Below are 13,831 nucleotides of genomic sequence, written 5' to 3'. Positions count from 1 at the left end.
GCCGGCTGACACGGTCTCTCATGTCCCCAAATACAAAAGTTTCTGGACGAATACATGGGAAAATGTTTATAATTATTTGATTCAAAAATAGATAACTGTTTAGACACAGGTAACTTTGGTGCTAAATTGCGTTTCCAGTGCATTTCACTTGCGCAGAAGCCTGAAATACCCTCAAGTAGAATCATCTGTGAACACACGAGAAAAAATCTAAAACCACATTCTTGGTTTGTGCCCCTTTGAACACTTCTAGACTAATCTATATTCATCCATTCATTCAATGATTATTTATTTTGAGCGTCTACCACGTGCCAAGCACTTGTGGAGGTGCTGCGGATAGAGCAGTGCAACAATTAAAACCCCTGCGTGTATGCTTCTTACGCTGTAATTCCTAGCAAATAACAGGTGCTGAATAAATGTATCTTCATTTCAAGGGAACTGTGAACGAAATTTGCAGCACTCTCAAGACCTCCCTTTTATTTGAACTGGGTCAGATATGGCCAGTTGAGGACTGCTCCGTAAGTTAAGCTTAGGATATTTGTGCATTATGATGGGAGGCAAAAAAATGTTTTCAATTGTAGGGGCTCAGAGCACGCCACCCAAAATATGCCTCTCTGGTATATTGATTATTTTAAGTTAAAGGCTTCAAGTGCCTTTTTTCAAGTAAACAGCAGATGCAAGAAGGGCACTCTTACCTTCCTTTTTTCTTCCCGAAGGCAGGAGATATAATTCTCCTGTGAAAGGTGCCCTCCCTGTGCCAGGAGGAAGCAAGCTTTCTTATTGCCAGAGACGGGGAGTCGAGGCTGAGAGATCTGTATAAAAACATCTTGTTAAACTAACCCTTATCATCCTAGTCTCTTTTCCACAATTAACTGCCCTAGCCCAAACCCCTTTGTCCTGTCACGTTTTCACAATGTTTGTCCAACCGAGTGTGTAAGCATTGGGCTCTAACTGCTTCTTTGTCTTCATTTCTCTTGTGAGTGCTCCCATGTACATGTAAAAATTACTTAATAAAATTTGTATGTTTTTCTCCTATTAATCTGTTTTACATCAGTTTAGTTCTTAGGCCCAGCCAGAGACCTTAAGAGGGTAGAGAAGATATTTTACCTCCCCTACACAATCTCTCTCTCCCCTCCCTTCCTACCTATGACACAATATTGGTCTAACAAGTCTCCTTCAAACTGGCTCTGCTCTCCAGAGCCTTAGTAAACAGTTGGAAGACTTTCGAAAGGTGGTGAAGCCACCAGGCCAAGGGGGTTGTTTGAGGGCCCCATAATCCTAGTTGTTCCTTTGTGTTGTTGCAGGTCTTATCAGTTTTTATTTCTCCTTAGAATCAAATTACAGTAGACTTAGAAACTGATGGTCTTGGGGTGGTTATACCAAATCTATGGTGGGCTGGGACCATGATAGAAAGACTCAACTGTGTACCCATTAAACACTGTGCACTAGGATTTTTTTTTTTTTTTTCCCGGGCTCTGAAGGTAAGATGCAGGATTATAGAAGAGAGAAAAATAATCAAATAGCCCAAGTACAAAACAGAAACTCAGAGGTTTTCTGAAACCAACAAGAAGGGCTTCCAGTTCCTATTGAAAAGGACAAATTAGAAGATAAGATCATGTACCGGAAGCAAGGATTGAACCCACGCAGATGAGCAACTTGTAAACTTTAATTTCAAAACCTTGCCCACTCATCCATTGCAGCAACATAGAATCCTTGTTCTTATATCAAATCAAATCAAACCAAAATAATTGTTTAAGTTTGAGGAGCCTAGGATTAACTTCATAGGTCCTTGAAACATCAGTGCTGACTCACAAGAAAATAAACAAAAAACAAATCTTTTGATTTGATTTGTTCCTTGATGGGAAATTCATAAAATTTAATTCAAAAAGTTAATTTCTTAAAATATGTTGTTTACATGCTATGACTTGTGCTGGGTGTTAGGGGATAACTAGACTCTTCCTGACCTGGAGGGCATATATTCTAACAGGAAAAACATAACTTTATTAAATACATGACAATGTGAGGAGGCTAAGATAAAGGAACTGTAAGATGCTGCATGAGCACCCACACAGCCTGAAGACCCTTACTAAACCAAAACTTTGGGCACTAGAAGACACAACTACAGCAGATTATCATATAAAAAACTAACACACGTATAAAGAAATCTAGAGGGATCAATATCTCAAATGTGAAAAAGAAAATCTATACAATTTTATTTTTAGAGAATAAAACATTTTTTTAACCTAGTAGCAGAGAAAGACCCTTTAAGCATAACCTCAAAAGTACAAACCATAAGGGAAAAAAAAAAAAGATAAATCTTTAACAAAATCAAGGATCTGTCATTAAGTTCCTCAGCTGACAAAGTCAATAGACAGGTAACATAATGGTAGACAATATTGCAAGGTCTAAAATCTACAATAGACTAATAACTGCGATATACAATATACCCCCTGTACATCAACATGAAAAATACATCAATCTCAATAAGAACATGGGCAAATAATAACAAAAGAGTCAATGTATATAAGATGAATTCAAATGGCTCACAAACATGTAAACAGATGCTCAAAATCTTTAGAAAACATAAATGCAAATTTAAAAAAACAATAAGAGGATTTATCACTCTACACATATTAGGTTACAAAGTAGAAAGCTGGATAATGTTGAGCATGGGCAAAGATACAATGCTGGTGGGAGTGTAGGCTGACTGGAGAATAAACTAGGATTAGTTATTAATTCTGCTTCCACATGTATATCCCCATGAAATGCTCACACAAGTGCATAAAGGGGGATGGATGAGGAGGAGGTGTTATTTGGAGTGGTGGGACAGTAGAGGCAACCTGTGAGTCCACCACTGGGACAGAAGATAGGAAATACATCATGAATGCCCACCATGAGATTTTATATAACAGTTAGAAGAAATGACTTACATGTACACAGGGCAACTTTGGTCGACCTTAAAGTGATGATGTTTTTTTAAAAGGCATAAAATATACAATATGCCATTTATGTAAATTTATAATATATGTGCACAAAACAAAAATGTAAATTTTGCAAAAAATACGTATGATCAAAATGATACACAATAAACAAATTGGAAAAAGTTGCTTAAGGAGAGGAAAGTTACATAAGGAGAGGAAAGGCAGCAGGACATGGGGACAAAGGGAATAAATAAATCTTGAAGTGTTGTAAGAAGGGGCAAATAGATTAGGTATAGGCTAGACTGGCAGGGAAGAGCTGGAGGATGCCCAGAAGAAATCAGGTATACAGAGGATCTGTCACAAGGAGATCTCCTAAGTGACTTATCACCTCTCCAGGGTCTTGCACTTTGTAGGTGCTCAGTGAATGCATATGCCCTCATCCTTCCCCATAAAACACAAGATGGTTATTTAAACATTTCAGGATGATGGGCTCATCGGTTTTTCCCCCATGCTAAGCTGTATTCAGGCCAAACAAGTTACAACCCCTTGTACATTGTCAACCTGACGTGTAACCTGTCAGGTGAGAAGGCGTGTTACTCTGCTAAGACACTCCCTGCCCCACGCCATTAGAGGCTCCCACAGCATCCTGTGGGGGTTATCACATTTCACCCTAATTTTCTCTTTACTTCTCGGTATTCTCCACTTAGTTTTACAATCAATGAAGACATAAATCAAGTCAGTTTTAACCCAGAGGGTCAATGAGCAGAACAAGACTATGCCAGAAGAAAGGTTTACTCCTGCAGAACGCCGTGCGGAGCAGCAAATCTATTGAGGCACAAACTTTGTAAGAGAGGGCCTGACAGTGCCTGGTTTGGGCAACTTGGAAGCAGGATGGCTGCGAATCTCCTCTGCATCAGTGTGTCCTCATTTTTGCTTGCTTTCTTGTGACAGCTTAGATAAAATAGAAGGAAGCATGATAGTCTTGTTCAAGTGCAGTGAATTAGCTCTGAAGCTAACACCGTGGGCTTTGTAATCTGTCAGTAGCCAGATTAATTCTTAATTCCCTCGTCGTTTCTTTGGGGGCAAATTTTTAAAACTTGCTTTCTTTACCTCCCTCTAGAGTACAAATTCTATAAGGGAAGAAATTTTTGTCTGTTTTGTTCACTTTTCTATCTCCAATACCTAGAAAAGTACCTGAAATACAATAATGACTGAACAATTTTTGACAAAATGAATGAATTAACGGAGAAACAAATTTAAAATGTGTTGCAATGTCCAATATTTCCTCTAGAGGGCGATAGTCACCATGAAATAGGAATCTAATTCAATCAATTTGAAATCATTTTTTTAAAGCTTGCATTGAAGACTGCATTTTTTAAATGTAGAAGTTTGTGTTTTAGTAGGAGTTCAGAAACACAGAAGTGTCCTCTTTGTCATAAAATCAAGTAAGTTTCTGGCAAATTGCTACATTTCACAGAAAATGTTACTAATATGATATAAATGAAGAGTGGCCCAGAAGTGGGCCCTGTGGCTTAGCTGGTCAAAGCGCCTGTCTAGTAAACAGGAGATCCTGGGTTCGAATCCCAGCGGGGCCTTCTCTTCTCTGATTTTGTATTTTCAATAGTGTAGTTGTTACTAAATACGTTGGAGATGCATTGAGATGTTTATATAGCGGGTGAAACCTGTATTGAATTGTTACGCCAATTGTAGTCTCTCTTCAGATAATTGCATCACAATCTGAGGGATTGGAATGAAGGGAAAAATGAATAAGTTTTCTGTAGTTCATAGAAAGCGATGGGTTTGCTGATGATTGGTAAGACTAGGATATGAATTGAGCAGAAACTTTCTTGCAGTAGGTGACAGAGAGTAACATTTCAAATTTTCTTGAAAGTTTAGTCTTGGATCTCTTAACCTGTGACAGCCAACATTTTCAGCTAAATAATGGGTTTGGGTTGTCAGTGTCAAGCAAAGAATTAATAAGCCACAGCATCTGGTTTGGAGTTAGACTCGTTTTTACTTTTGAGAAGAAGTAAGAGAGCACTGGCAAAAACTAGACTCACCATTTTGGCTTTGTATGTACAAGCCTAAGACCTGTCTGTCACATCTGTGCATCAGTAGAACCTACTGAGTGCAAGGGGGAAAATTGGAGCTCAATGACATTTGAGGAAATAAATCACAAATAGATTATCACTTCCTTGAATCTTAAGTGACACTGTAGCTCATAAACTAAAATGTACTCTGTGTAGCACTGGCCTACACGTTGGACTTTTCCATTTTGTCTAAGGAGATTCCAAAGATAATGACTGGAATTCTGTAAGAGTCATTGTCTTTTCGCTTTAGTAAAAGTAGTCCTGCACTATGCCTGAAACCCTGTTTATATTTCACAGTAAACTTGATTTCATCTTCCTTGTTTTATTCATAGCCGTTCTACTCCATCTACTTCCAAAGAGATGTGAGCAAAATATGCCACTTGGGGATAAAGGTAATTGGGAACTGAAGGCAAATGAGAAGAAGCAGATACAAAAAAAAAGCTCTCTGCCTTTCCCCATCTGCCTAAAAGCAGGACATAAATTTACAGAGATCCCTTCTTCTCTCTCTACCAGAAAAGACAAAAGTTAATCCCCAGAAACAGCTTTAGACCCTATCAGCCTGGAATCTAAATAACAAAGTTTACTAACTAGCCTTTATCTCTGCCCTTGGAGACCTAAAACTGCTTTCCTTTGTCCTGTCATTTCTCCATAAATTTATTGTTCTTTACTGATGCTATCTATACAAGCTGGAATTCTAAGCCACCTCCGAGAGTTAGTTGTTTTTCCCTGCATATCTCCTGTGCATACATGAGGTATACATGTTGATAAACTTATGTTTGTTTTTCTCTTGTTAATCTGTCTTTTATTACAGGGATCTCAGCTAAGAACTCAGAAAGGTAGAGGGAAAAGTATTTTTCCTCCTCTGCAATCACAAGCCTCATATAAATTTAATGCTGCAGTATTCTCTCCTTGCAAACTAAATCCAGTGAAGGTTGAAAATACCTTTAGACCTATGTATCATATATTAAAGTGCTGTTATTCCTGCACTATACTTACCAAAGGCTCAGTCAGGGAGGGACAAATACGTTCTCATGTACCTGTCAATACCCTAACCCTAAACTTAACTATTAACTCTGTTTAGTAAAGACAATTTTGCTTATACAAAAAACAATAGTTTACAACAACTAGAGTACTGGAAACACCATCAGCTGCAGAGAGACACTGCAGGTACCTGGAGCCCTTCCCCCACACCCTTCCCAGAAGACCCTGGGGGCCCAAACAATCTTTGTCTGAACTATTAAGTGGAACACATAAATCAAGAGTCAAACTCTAACTACCTAACACCTGTCAGTTACTTCAAACTCAGGAAGGAAGGCTTCCTCCATTAATACATCGCCAGATTACCCTTACGGCCTGGTTGAAGGATAAAGAAGTTAAACCCTCTGTCCTTTTGTGCTGTTATATTTAGGAAAGAAGGAGGAAGGAAGTTAGGAGGAATGATAGAAGATGAGACAGAACATATGGTGCCAACATCATTTAGAGTTTTGCAAGATAACAGATTCAGTGAAGATTTTTTATAGAGGAGTGACATGAAATCTTCTTAGAAAGATAATGATTAAAACAAATTCAAGAAAGCAAGACATACAGACCAAAATAAATACACAAAAATGCTTCAAGCAAAAGGAACAACACTTGAAAATAAAAATATCTGACAGTTTACTGGCAGTTGCCTTGGTTTTTTAAAGAGACGGATTTATAAATCAGATCCTGAAATACGATTTTTAATGATGTACTTATTTATTTATCTATTTATTTACATTTTGGGACTGGCAGAACATTTCTGAAACAGGATTACATCTCAAGATCCTCCTGTTCCTGGTTTTAATTCTCCGGTGTTTAGACCGGTGTATTCAAAGAGCCCTTTGAATTGGAATGCTGCTATTGAGAAACATTATAAACAACTGGTTAGACTGTGTCTTGAAGAGTTAAGTATCTAAAAATGCAAATTTGGAATGCTTGTACCATTACAAACAATTCCAACACAAATTTTGAAAATGCTTACTTACTAATTCATTTGAAGACAACAAAGTTGAACACATTGCATGTTAATAACATCTTAATAATACTACTAAATTAGTTCTGACATTGTGGACTCCTGAGATCAGTCCTAAAATAAAGTGTCAGATTGTTCCGGAATGCAGATGGGCATAATAAAAGACAAAATTTGGAAATGAATTTTATTTCTCCTCATTTATAATACCTGAATTTGAAAAGCCATGAAATGTATTAAAATCTAGGAAAGTTTGCTTAATTTTGATGGGCTTGTTTCCTTGGTTTACTGCTAATGATCTTCACCTACAGTATGACAGGGCTTTTTCCCCCTATGTAATCTGCTTGGATTCTGTATTTGAGCAGAACAAACTTTTATAGTTTATGCTGACTTTATTGCCTTTAATTATTGGAAAAAACAAAGGTTTCTCACCTAGGAATGAGCTAAAATTCTTTACAATAATGTTACTTCTACGTTTATTTTTAAATGCTTTATTTTCACTTTGAAACGAGTAGCCAAGTGTTTTCCCAAGCAACCGTGATCTGATTCCTATCCTAAGTGTTCAAATGTTCTGACAACTTTTAATTTTTGCCTTCCCAAAATCAAATCCTAAATGTAAAATAAAACTTTCAGGATATCTTTTGCACCTAAAACTGTCCTTCAGACTTCCCAGAAGGCCCCTGGAAATCAAGACTTGTTCTTTCACGTTGCAAAAAGAGAGATGCTGGAGAGAATCACGGTTACTTGATATGTTATTGTTGATGAGCGGCATAGGAAGAGTTGTCAAATCAGAAGGGATACCAGAAGAAGAAGGAAGAAGAGGAGGAGGGAAAAGAGAGGAAGAAGAGAGAGAAGGAAGGGGAAGGAGAGGGAGTAGGGAGAAGAAGAGAAAAGCTTAGTTTTCCCTAGGTCAAATTTGCATGGGCAAAATGTTATTAATATAAATATTTCAGAAATTGTATACTGAATGGGAAAATCCTAGAAATTTATCAGAGCTCTTACTGTCCATGATATGTTTCTATTTATCAGAGTCCTAGTGTTGTTTTGCCCGATACTAGAAAACAGCAGTAGAGTGTAATCAGTCATAATTTCAGTGATTTTTTTTAAATGATAACTTGGTCACAACTTTACTTCTCTAATTTGAAGCTAGCATTTTCTGGGCCACTGAATTTCAATTACAGATTTACATCACTTACCTACGGAGTCTCATTAATATATAAACATGTAGGATCTACTCCAGACTTACTGAATCTCTCTGCTTCATATTAATATATTCTTGATATATTCTTACTATGTGATTTGTATATTTGTGGCATATTATGTCTCAGGATTATTATATGTTATGTCTTGAAGGGCAGGAAGACTATCTTTTACCCACTCTGCGTCCTTTCTGGCTGGGCTACAAATTAAATTGACATGAGATCGAATAGCAGGAGAAAATCAAACAAAGCTTTATAACATGTATACGTGAGAGAGACCCGGAAAAACTGGGTAGCTTGACAAAATGGCAGAGGTTCTCATCTTAAATACTATCTTCAGCTGAAGACAAAGGAGGATGTTGGAGGTGGGGGGAGTCAGTTATGGGAAATTATCAGAAAAGTACAGTAAACAAGAATAAGGTTATTATGTAGATTTCAGGCCTCACCTTCCACATTGATAAGTTTCTAGAGATGAGGTCATCCCCTCCTCTTCCCAGTACGCAGAGGGAGATACCTTTACAAATGGAGATTTCCCTTACAAATGTAAATGTTTGGTAAACAGAACTTTGATAAGAATGGGCTCAGCAAGGACTCTCCCAGTCTATCCATACCCAGAGTTATCTATGGTTATGGCCTGTCCTGGGGACAGGCCTCTTATCTTAAATGCTTTTAGGCTGTTTGGGGGAAGGTCAAATGTCCTTCATGATTCTTCTGAGCCTTTATTGTCTTCAGCTCAAAATAATCCACATACCAGAGTAGTAAATCTTGGAGCAGCCTGCCCTAAATCCCATCAGTCTCAAAACTTTTTCTCTGTAAAAATTATGTTCATCCACTTTCATAAATTAGATGCAGTGTTCACTGTCTCCTTTGAAAATGTGGTTAATCATTATGTCTATAGCTATTTTGTCTAAAACTTATTTTGGATTGTCTTTGTTATCTTGTTTTGCATGCTACAGAAACAGCCAAAATTCTGTTAGTGGCATTATTCTTGTTATGAACTCTGAGCAGATCTTCACTTTTGAAAATTATAGTAATAAATTAACCACAGCTATTTTAAATCTTTTGTCATCCATATATAGTTATTTTGTTTTACTTTGATGCTTCCCTGAAAGCACTTGCTATCAGCTACGGGCCAGAGTGCCTTATCTTCAACAAAGAAGGACTGTCTCAAAGCTTCATAGAAAAAGCAGGTACTTTTCATAGCAGGTCCTCTTGAGTACAGGCTTCTGATGGCATGGCTTAAGGAACTTCAGACCATAGCATTCAGTTGAGTCAGGATTTCCAGAACTCTGATCAAGAAGCACATGGGTTCAGGAGACTGTGTTGGGGAAAAAAAATTCTGCCATCAAAAAGGCACTTCCTTATCAATAGAAGAGAGAGAACAACACACTTTATTAAGTAAAAACTAACAGATTTACATGTATATAACGGAGCACAAAAGCAATGACAAAATTATGACAAAATCTCACTTTTTATAGGAAAGCTGAAGAAAGAACATTAACTTCTCTTATTTCCTTGAGAATCAAAGGGCTGTACTTTATGACAGCCTCCCATGTTTCTCATGAGAGACTCCTGAGCTAATTCTGGAGGTACATTTTCACATCTTTGGGGGTTATTTGGGCCACGACCTTAGAAATACTCTACATTGTAAAAACTGAAGACTGAACTTAATCCCTAGAAATACTTATCTCTATTCTGAAGATTTGAGTAAAGCCTCAGATTCACTATGTCTCCAAGGAAACACTCCACAGAAAGGGGGGGAGGGGATGGGCACTTTTCTTTATATTAATAGAGAAAATTATTTTCATTTACCCTTAAAACTGTTAACTCAAGATCTAGTGGAACAAGAATTAATTATGTAGGACTAAATGAATTGTCGAGGGATAATTGCAGTTTTTGTTTGGAATATTGTTGATGTTGTTTTAGTGTTCTATTTTCTGGATCTATAAGGAAGTTCTTTCTCTTCTTAAGCGATCTATGTTATACGACTACTCATAACAATTTAGTAGACTTTGATTTGTACACTGAAACGAAATATATGTAAATATCTTACTGTCTAACAATGTGTTCATTTTTATATTTGCATGAGAGTCATGGTTTTACCTTTTTCTGACAATTGTCTTTGAATAAATCTACACATAATTTCCTTTGATGAAAAGTGCACTTTGGAGCCCCTTCTTAGGACTATTTGAAATATCATATGGTTTATGATATCATATTTGAATAAAACATATTAAAGTGTTTTATTCACATTATAACAGAAGATCAAAGGTGCCATCTCTCCACCTTCTCTCCAGCCCTACTTGCATACTTCCTGTCTTCAGTGATAGGATGGATTTAAAAGTTCAGATTCAACTTCTGGCTAGCTGGACCAACTCAATTGAAAATAGGCTCTGTTTCTGTATAGTATATAATATTAAATATGCTGTTTGAAAACTCTGTAAGTGCTGATAAACTAGATATCTCCAAGATACAGCAAGTGAAAAAAGCAGGATACAAAACAATGTGTACAATGTGAAATTTCCTGTAACTAGAAATAAAAAAGAAAATTTATATTCATATTTACATCTATATACATAAAGAAAACCAGGGAGAATATATATGAAACTAAGAATAGTAATTATATATGGGAGATAGTGCTGAGAATTGGCAGTAGAGGAGGCAGTGCTGAAAACTGGACAGATAGGGAATGAGAAGGAGAGGGAAAATCTTCACTGAGTATCCATTTGGTTTCTGACCATGTGAATGTATTACCTTATCCAAGAAAAAACAAACCAACAGTCTCATCAGACCAACAAGAAGGTGTCGCAGGGCCAGGTTCCTTACTGGAGGCTCTAGGAGAGAATTTGCTTCCAAACTTGTTCAGGTTGTGGACAGGATTCCGTTCCACGCAGTTGTAGGACTGAGGTCTCCGTTTCCTTGCAGGCCCGCAGCTAGAAGTCATTCCCAGTTTCTAGCGGATGTCAGCATTTCCCGGCTGGTGGCCCCCTTCATGGCCTGTGAAGTCCTTGTACTTCAAATCTGTAAGTATATTATTTAATATATAATGGGGTAGTAGATATCCCTTATTAATTAAGACAAAATTTTTTGGTGCTGACTGATCCAGTCACTGTTCTTGACATGAAGGGGGCAGCACTGATCAAAACGGAGGAAGGCCCTGCCTTCTTGGATTTATGGAGCATCCGCTATGTCCCTGGCGCTGTACTTGAGACATTACTTACATTATTTAATCAATATCGTTACTGTTATTTTCACATAACCCAATACAGTACTTGCAAACAAGAGAAAGAGTAAACATATGTTGTGAGCCTGAGGGACAGTGCAAGGGGCGAGGCGAGAAACAGGTAAAGGAGGCTCGTGCTAGGCACACGGAGACCCAGTGGCCGGACTTGAAGAAAAGAACAGGACAGGGAGATTAGATTAGGTTAGATTGACAGCGGCCCCCGAGGATCTTGCCCTCCTATCCCCCACCGCGCACCCCGCTTTCGTCATTCAAATCTCAAATCCACCGCTTTTATGATACAAGCTCAAAAAAGATTTAGACAAGTTGTAAATGGGTTGGCAAGTGGCAGCGCTGAGGTAACGGTCAAATATAACCCAAAGGCCGACCATTGCTCGGTTTTACCGCAGAGCATTCGCGGTTGCCGGTCTGGAGCTTGGCGGGAGGCAACACTGCGAGCCTGAGAGAGTCTCATAGCGAGAAAAAGAAAAACTAAATACCGCCTTGAGTATACTGCAGGTGTATGGAATTTACGATCTTCACACTATAAAAACAAAGCCCTAACCAAATGAGCAATTTACCATGACGAAGAGTAAAGATTTCTCTTTCGAAAGCTTAAACTATACCAAAACAGTATTGCTTCAAGTTTTTTCCAGGATGATGCAAGAAAGTCTCTACTTCTCCCTATTTCCCCTTCCCTAACTGGACCTGCCCTATCTCATTCAGTTTTCTTAAAAGCTCTCCATCCTAACTCTTGTGCGTTATTTCTTTTAAAGAAAATAAACTCACAAATCAAATCGCTCAGCGGTGTGATCTAAGGACTATCTGTAATTGGATAGAAGACGGCAGTGTCCACGGGTGATGTGTTGGATAGAAATGAGTGGGGGAAAAAGGGAACCTCCTAGTGGCCCGTACGGGGATCGAACCCGCGACCTTGGCGTTATTAGCACCACGCTCTAACCAACTGAGCTAACCGGCCACCCTGCGAAACAGTTCCTTACTTACCTCTTTTAAAGTCATATCCAACTGAAGTCCGGCGTTTTCCCTTGCATAAGTTTACGAAATGTTCCTTTTTTCTATAAAGAAAGGGAAAAGAGAAATCCCGGCTCCCGGCTCGGATGAACCGTGTTTCTTCCCGGGAAAACTAGTCTTTCTCAAGCTGGCTGGAGAAGACTCAGATAAATGTCCCCGAGAGGGATTTTCTTCCAAATACTCCGAGAAGGCCCGGAGCAAACGCGAAGCTGCTCCAAGCCTGACATGGAGGCGGGCGGATCAAGGAACTGATCACGGAACTCCCACAGTGCAGGGCTCGGAGGACTGGGCTTCCACGCGAGGGGTGAGGATTCTCCGCTCCCGGAGACCATTCCGGGGAGGTCAGCTCTTCCTTGAGGCCGCAGGACCCAGGAACTTGCAGGCTCTCGCCGCCTTGCCTTGAGGTGGCTCCGCAGTCACCGCGACCCTGAATCTGTGGCTGTGCGTCCGGAGCCTCCGGCTGCGCGCGCAGGAAAGTTATGGCTCTGGAGGTGCAGTGCCGGTCATCGAACACTTGGTGGCAACCGAGTGCGGGGAGGGACGTCTGCGGAGACAAAGGGACTGTGGGGACTGCCCCTCTCGAGACCCTTCCTGTCGGTACCCTCCCCATCCTAAAAGAACCAAGACCCCCCAAATCAATGTCAAGGGAAGTCGAGACCAGGGCGAGCCCAGAGTCAGGGCCTTTATCTGGACCAGGGAGAAAAGCCGGGATCTGAGAGGAGCAGAGGAGAAGAGGCCCAGGTCGGGCAACTGAGAGGAAGGAGGCGGGACACCCTTGCCTCTTGGAGGTGCGCCCCTCCCTGCCCCGGCCTGATCCACCTGCAGGCAAGTGTCCATCCTGGCCGGGGCCTGTAGAGGAGCTAATTCCTCAGTCACCCTCTGCTTGCTCTCTTTTCTCTCTTGGACCTCACAACCCTCCCATTTCTCTTCTACTTTTCTACTCTTTGTTGCACCTTAAGTTAATTGATGTGTATATATATATGGCATGATAGACACTTTTTAAGAAAGGAGAGTTATATCTTTTGATGAGGCAGGTTAACTATTCATTTACTTATTTTACTTATGTACCTATCTTTAGCACATTTCTTTAACTTTGTATCTGCACCCACCATATGAACTAGTAGTGGTCTTCATTTACTTTGTCCTCTAGTAAAAATTCGGTGCAAGGTGAATGGAAAAACCAGATTTTTTTTTTTAACTACAGTGTTTGCTCTCTGTAGTTCCTTCTCTTCTCTTTGTACTTTACTGCCACTTCTCCGGTTTTATAAACCCTGAGCGATCTCTCTCTGCCTAACAGCCAGGATGTCAGCTGTTTGGGTCACTGGGCATTCTCTTTGCTCTCCTGTTTTCCCCAGGCTATTTCTGGCTGGGAGATCTCTCTC

The 13,831-nt window shown here is 39.5% G+C and overlaps 1 long non-coding RNA gene and 2 other non-coding genes across 4 annotated transcripts; 1 reads left to right on the top strand and 2 right to left on the bottom strand.

Moving 5' to 3' along the window:
- The first annotated feature begins 4,439 nt into the window (after positions 1-4,439).
- On the top strand, positions 4,440-4,513 carry TRNAT-AGU (transfer RNA threonine (anticodon AGU)). Its single transcript has one exon. It is a non-coding gene; the product is annotated as a tRNA-Thr (tRNA).
- Positions 4,514-8,881: 4,368 nt separating this feature from the next.
- Positions 8,882-13,183, bottom strand: LOC131414015 (uncharacterized). 2 transcript variants are annotated; one of them, XR_009222092.1, is made up of 3 exons: positions 12,423-13,183; positions 10,952-11,218; positions 8,882-9,553 (listed from the first exon to the last, which is right to left on the bottom strand). It is a non-coding gene; the product is annotated as an uncharacterized LOC131414015 (long non-coding RNA). The 2 variants fall into 2 exon arrangements; XR_009222091.1 differs by having other exon boundaries at positions 8,882-9,557; positions 12,423-13,181.
- Positions 12,323-12,396, bottom strand: TRNAI-AAU (transfer RNA isoleucine (anticodon AAU)). The gene has a single exon. It is a non-coding gene; the product is annotated as a tRNA-Ile (tRNA).
- Positions 13,184-13,831: the final 648 nt, after the last annotated feature.

The sequence above is a fragment of the Diceros bicornis genome, chromosome 14, assembly GCF_020826845.1.
Source record: "Diceros bicornis minor isolate mBicDic1 chromosome 14, mDicBic1.mat.cur, whole genome shotgun sequence".
Taxonomy (NCBI): Eukaryota; Metazoa; Chordata; class Mammalia; order Perissodactyla; family Rhinocerotidae; genus Diceros; species Diceros bicornis.
The sequence above is the reverse complement of the archived record's forward strand: the minus strand, read 5'-3'. Positions and strand labels throughout refer to the sequence as shown.